This window comes from Candoia aspera, chromosome 1 (assembly GCF_035149785.1).
Source record: "Candoia aspera isolate rCanAsp1 chromosome 1, rCanAsp1.hap2, whole genome shotgun sequence".
NCBI lineage: Eukaryota > Metazoa > Chordata > Lepidosauria > Squamata > Boidae > Candoia > Candoia aspera.
In genome coordinates, this window is record NC_086153.1 from 297,121,614 (window position 1) to 297,127,613 (window position 6,000).

A 6,000-nucleotide genomic window follows, 5' to 3' on the forward strand; every position below is an offset into this window, starting at 1 on the left:
GTGGAATCCTGGTTGAGAAACCCTGGGCTAGTTGATGTTTTGCTCTTGTAATGACTGAAATATTCTAGGTCAGTGTTCCTCAACCTTAGCAACTTCAAGATATCTGGACTTCAACTCCCAGAATTCCCCAGCCAGCATGGCTGGCTGGGGAATTCTGGGAGTTCAAGTCCAGACATCTTAAAGTTGCTAAGGTTGAGGAACACTGTTCTAGGTAATACTGGAGGCTTTCTGAGCCTTGTTGATTCCATAGTTAGGAATCTACCTCAAAGCTCAAAAGAAACCAACAAGAGACTGATGAAACTTCTTCAAGTTAAAGAATAATTCATTGGTGCTAAGCCACAGCCACCATGGTGACATACGTCATCTGAATGGTTTTCTTTGCTTCCCTTTTCATCCTGAATCAGGCTGTGATACAGAGGCATGGCACTCTTGGCACCAGTTTTCCATTCATTAAGGTGAGTTGAGGGGGAAGCACAAAGCAAACCAAAACAGAAAGGAGTGAAAGAGTACAGGGGAAAGCAGCAAATACCGCCCCCCAAAATCAGGAGAGTCTCCAGGGAGGGGGTCAAAAAAGTCAAGGAGGCAGCCACAGTCATGCAACTGAAGCCCCACCCTTTTGATGTGTGGCCACCATCTTGACTTTTTTGACCATCTTGCAAACGGTCCTGCCCCAATTACTGATCTGTCATCGGACAATCACATTCTGACTGCTTGTCCTTAAAGAAAAGTTTAAATAAACTGTGGCAAATCATATAAAAGGCTGTAAGGACTGTTCACGTCTCCACATATATATACTAGCTCCTTCAAAATAGTTCAAGGAGTTAGTACAGGTAGACCTCACCACGCTGTGTGGCTTGTTTCCATTTAGCCCCCCCCCCTTTCCTGTTTCACACACTTTGCCAAGACATGCATCGGTTGTTGCCTCATTCAAAAGTCACAACACTTCACATTATTAGTCTGGATGTTGTTCACCCTCCATTGTCTCAGCCCTCCTTTTTCATTATAGAGATACAGTAAAGCTAATTTATGGAGCAAAGCCTTCATTTGCTCCCCCCCACACACACACACACCATTTCTCTACTCCACACATGCATATACACGCCTATAGCATATTCACTTTACACTTCAACTGTTTCCAATTTTTATACTCCTCCCCAGAGTAATCGGCCAGCGAGGGTCAAAATGTTACACGTGGGCAATCAGCAAGCCATCACAAATCTCAGCTCATGTAAAATGAAATTAAAATGCACCAAGCCACTGTGGTTCAAAATGGAAATCTTTTGTTGAGCAGATTCCCAAACCGAGGGAGAGAGAGAGAGAGAAAATAAACTCTATGGAAGTTATAAATATATTAATCATAAAGCCATTAGGTTTAATTTCTCATGTAAACATTTAAGCCAATTATTTGGAAGCTGGAATAAAGCATTCTGGGATATCCAGTAAATGCTGCTCCTTTCCTGCTTCCTGCATTCACTACGGAGGGAAGAGGGGCCATCGGATTTTGTTGTTGTTCTCATCTGCAGGAAAATAGCGAGGACCCCGGTTGCCAATTATGGATGAGGCAGGAGGAAAGCCTTCAATCTCTGAGGCAAAAGCATCCCTAAATAAATTCTACGTCTGAGTCAGGGAACTGAACTCCTGCAAACACTGTCAGTCTTGAACTGGCACAAGGCTTGAAATGTTTCCCTTCTGTTTGACATGTGCTTTCATTAGCATGTTTCTGGTCTGCTATAGCTGGCTAGCAGGACAGCCCTTTAAACAAAGCGCTCTTTATCCTGCAGAAATTGCGTTAAGGGGAGGGGCATCCCCTCTATCCTGCCCCTGGGGGACAAGACGGGTTGCTATCGGAATAGCTTCTGGGAGGCCAATGGCCGAGAAAGAAATACATGGCCCAATTTCTCAAGGCTGGCACTAGCAGAAAAAACAAAACCCTTTTTCCGAGTAGGTGTTAATTAGGCTGATTCCTTTAGCATTTCCTAGTCCTAAATATTTTCATTCCCTGCAGATTTTCCAGTAGTGTGAAAGTTGTGTTGCAGAAGTCACTTGCTGCTACCTCACGTTTGAAAGATTTTAACTCACTTCTTTTGCATGTCATATGATAGCACGAGACTAAAACCCTGTTACTTCTTAAAGCAACTCACGTCATTCTAGCGAAACACGCATAGAGCACATCAGTACAAAGGTGGCCCACACAGGTAAAATGATTTGTTTTTTCATTTAAAATAAAGCAGGTGGAGTAGGACCAGACACACACAAACATGCAGACATTTACACGTCCATGCATTTTACTGTATCTTTCGTGACTGGTAGATTCCTGCACTAGAACATTTAGTATAAGAGGCTTTAATATCATGTCCCACTTGCAAGCGAGATTTTCCTGTAAGGGTTCAGGTGGGGAACCTTTGGCCCTCCAGATGTTGTTAGCTTCCAGTTCCCATAGTCCTAGCCAGCTTGGACAATGGTCAGGGATGAAAGGAACTGAAGTCCAGCAACATCTGGAGAGCCACCTTCCAGATGAAACCCCTTCATTTTCAGAAGCTTCTGTGGCTTAGCGTCTTCCATATCTCAAGGAAACCCTCTGTTTAGTCATCAAAAAGCTGTGGAGTACATGATGCATTAGACAAGCCATTCATGTTGTTCATATCCTTCTTCTGAGCTGGAAAGTACAAGTCTACAATGAAATCGCAATCAATTCCCTAAAAAGAAAGGAAAATGGTAATGGAGCAAAGTAGAAAGTAACCAATTACTAAAAGGCACAAAAGTGCTATCACATAATGAGAGCAGGGGAGGGAAGTGATAATAATAAATCTTGGAGAATACGAAATTTATGATGAATTTTTAGGATCTTAGGAGGCTAATGGAAAATATGAGAGACTTCTGATACATCATTTATCAGTAAACCAAAGGAAGTTCAATCCACTGTCCCCACTAAATCACTGTCATTCATTCTAGTTTCCTTCATACCAGTGAAGAATAACATTTACCCTGACTGGTTTGTAAACGTCCAAAATAACAGCTTTGTAATACAAACATTTCTGACATTTGCTGTAACATATAGGCTAAAAATTGCCTGTCAGCAGTCTTCCTGTCTGCACACCAGGGACACATGAACTCATAAAGCTTCCTTGTGCTGCACAGTTTCAGTATAACAGACCCCCACCCCCAATCAAATGCCTTTGGGATGGGCTGACTACAGCTCCCATCATCCCCAATCACCCAGAGCATGTCTGAGTATGGCTGATCTAACCCTATGATATTAGTCCCTGTTGCAGATTTTCCTAAATGGTTTGCTTAGAATTATTTTCACCTGAGATAGAAGGTATCAGCCCTGTGTGCAAAGCTCTCTGCAAAAGAAATGGAAGATGTACATATGCAGTTGAAGGGGGGCAGATATGCCCAGGCCCTCAGGGTGCATAGGGACTTGGAGGCCTAATGCAAAACAGAGGGGGGGCTTACATCCAGGGTTCAGTGACGCTCTTATGACCTGATACCTAACTGCATAATAAAAGTAAGTAACAGAGATGGAACAATGCCGCAGCGGGAAGTGGTGGAGACAGTTAAAATATTCCCTGCAGCAAACACCTTCCCTAACCAATTCAAGATTTACTGGAAAATGTCGGAAAGCTGGATCTAGGAGGGCACTGTTAAAATAAACAAGCAAAACTGCAAGTTACAGATAGGATCTGGACAATGAAATCTAAACATGGTTTGTATCTGTCCAAGTGGAAATCCTACTTTTGTCTGGCAGATTTTTTTTTCTTTCTCCACAAAGAAGAAAAAATGCACTTTTGTTTGTTTCTTCCTTAACCAGATTTTTTTTTTAAAAAAATTACATATTAAGAATATGCAAAAGAGGCATTTGAAAAAGACAAAGAAAAAAACCAATGGAATAAACTCCAGGCATAGGAAGTAGTAACCAAAATCTTATCAGAACAAACTTTTTAAAATTTTCTTAGGGAATGTGAAAAGGGTTGGGCCCAATAGCCCAGTTCCACTGACAGGCTGTAGATGTTTTTAAAAAAAAATTCTATCCTGTCCTTATTATTTTTATAAATAATTCAAGGCGGTGAACATACCAAATACTCCTTCCTCCTCCTATTTTCTTCACAACAACCCTGTGAGGTGCGTTGGGCTAAGAGAGAGTGACTGGCCCAAGGTCACCCAGCCGGCTTTCATGCCTAAGGCGGGACTAGAACTCACAGTCTCCTGGCTTCTAGCCCATTGCCTTAACCACTGGACCAAACTGGCTCTAAATATACAAAAAATATAGACCCAAAAGATAAGCCAAGGGGAGGGAGGGAGGACACACAACTATGTTGCCTCCTCAAAGCCCCCCAAGCTTGTGCGCCACTAAATCATGGTAGCACACTTCTTTCCTGCTAGTTTAGGAAGGTAGATGGAAGGATATGATGAGGTGAGAGAGTAATGTAGGAGATCCTATTTGCAGATTTTACATGTCCTGCATTTTCTGGGAGTCTCTAACAATGGTCCCTTGTGCCCTTGTCACTTCATCACAGGTCTCCTGTAATTTTTTATGCATAGGACTGCCCCCGAAGACCATTCAGTGCAGCAGTTTGTTTAATGGCAGGCAAGACCTGTTATAATCACGTAATGCCTTTGTTGCAGGAACTGCATTGGTTGTTGGTTTGCTTCTGGGTGCAATCCAACATGCTGGTCACCACTAATAAAGCCCTATATGGATTGGGACCCAGGAATTGTGAGGCCCTCTAATCCAGGTAAAATCTGCCTAATCGAGTCTAGCAGAGAGGGCTGCTATGAGTCCCGCCCCACTGGGAGATACAACAGGAGGGGGCCTGAAAGGGAGCATACTCTGCTCGGTCGCCCTCCTCTGGAACAGCTGAAAAGAAGTTAAACGCTGCTTTTTGGCAGAGCCTTTGGAGACTGAAAGGTGGAATGTGTCATAAGGATGTTTTTCTGATAAGCGAGAGTAATGTACTGTGTTGGTAATGCTGGGTTATTGGCTATTTATTGAAATACTGATTTCACTGTACTTTTATTGTCTTTTGTTACACTGATGTTGCATGGTATTGGATTGTGGAAGCCACTTAAGAGTCATGCGATGGAAGCAGCAGATAAGGTTTGGAAACAAGCAACAAACAAACATCTTTGGTTCTCAGATTTTAAGAAGGGGGAGTGGATAAACATGGTGGGTTGCAGGACAGAGTCATTCCTGTTTTTGATTAATCAGCAATTCTAAGAAAGCCACAGTGCGACTATGTTGAATCACAGGGCACGGATGTTTTCTTCAGACTGAGAATGGGCATCTGGGCACAAGGAATTATCATGTGGAAACCTCACTTGTATGTCTGTCACTGTGACGTCATAACCAAGCAAGGATTTCCTAGCAAAATAATGGATGCGGGAAACAGCTCTAAGCAGTTCTGGCCTGGCGTGCTTCAGCCATCCATTACTTAGTCATTCAACAAGATGCCATTTATAACGGATTCATTCATACTCCTGGGTTGTTTATACAATAACAGGCTTACAGATGATCAGGGAGTCTGAAAGTCTGCATGGCTATGATCTCACCCAATGTGTGGAAAAACTGTCTAGCTTAGAATCCACAGACATCTTCAGACTCAGTGGTTGCCAAATGACCAAGAAAAGCCCTGCCTGATCTGCTCCTGAACTATAAACAGAGATCTGATTAAACAGAGAGACAGCTTGTTGTGTCAAGGAGGTAAGAACAGCCAAGTCCTCTTTAAGATTCAGCTCTTAAGCCAGCGCTGTCTCCTCCTTTTCTCCTCCTCGTTATCTTATGTTCTTTTCCCCTCACTTTAAACTTTGGATTTAGCTTTCTTGAGGCCTTTCACTTGTATATGGTAATTCCCATCTCAAAACAGTGGGAAACTGTGCTGCCCATTTTTAGAAGTTGTGCCCCTGAAGTAGGGCAGCCTTATCAGAGATAATACAAGAATAACACAGTGGGACCAGACCAATGACCCAGCATTCTGTCTCCACAGCAGCCTACCAGAAGCT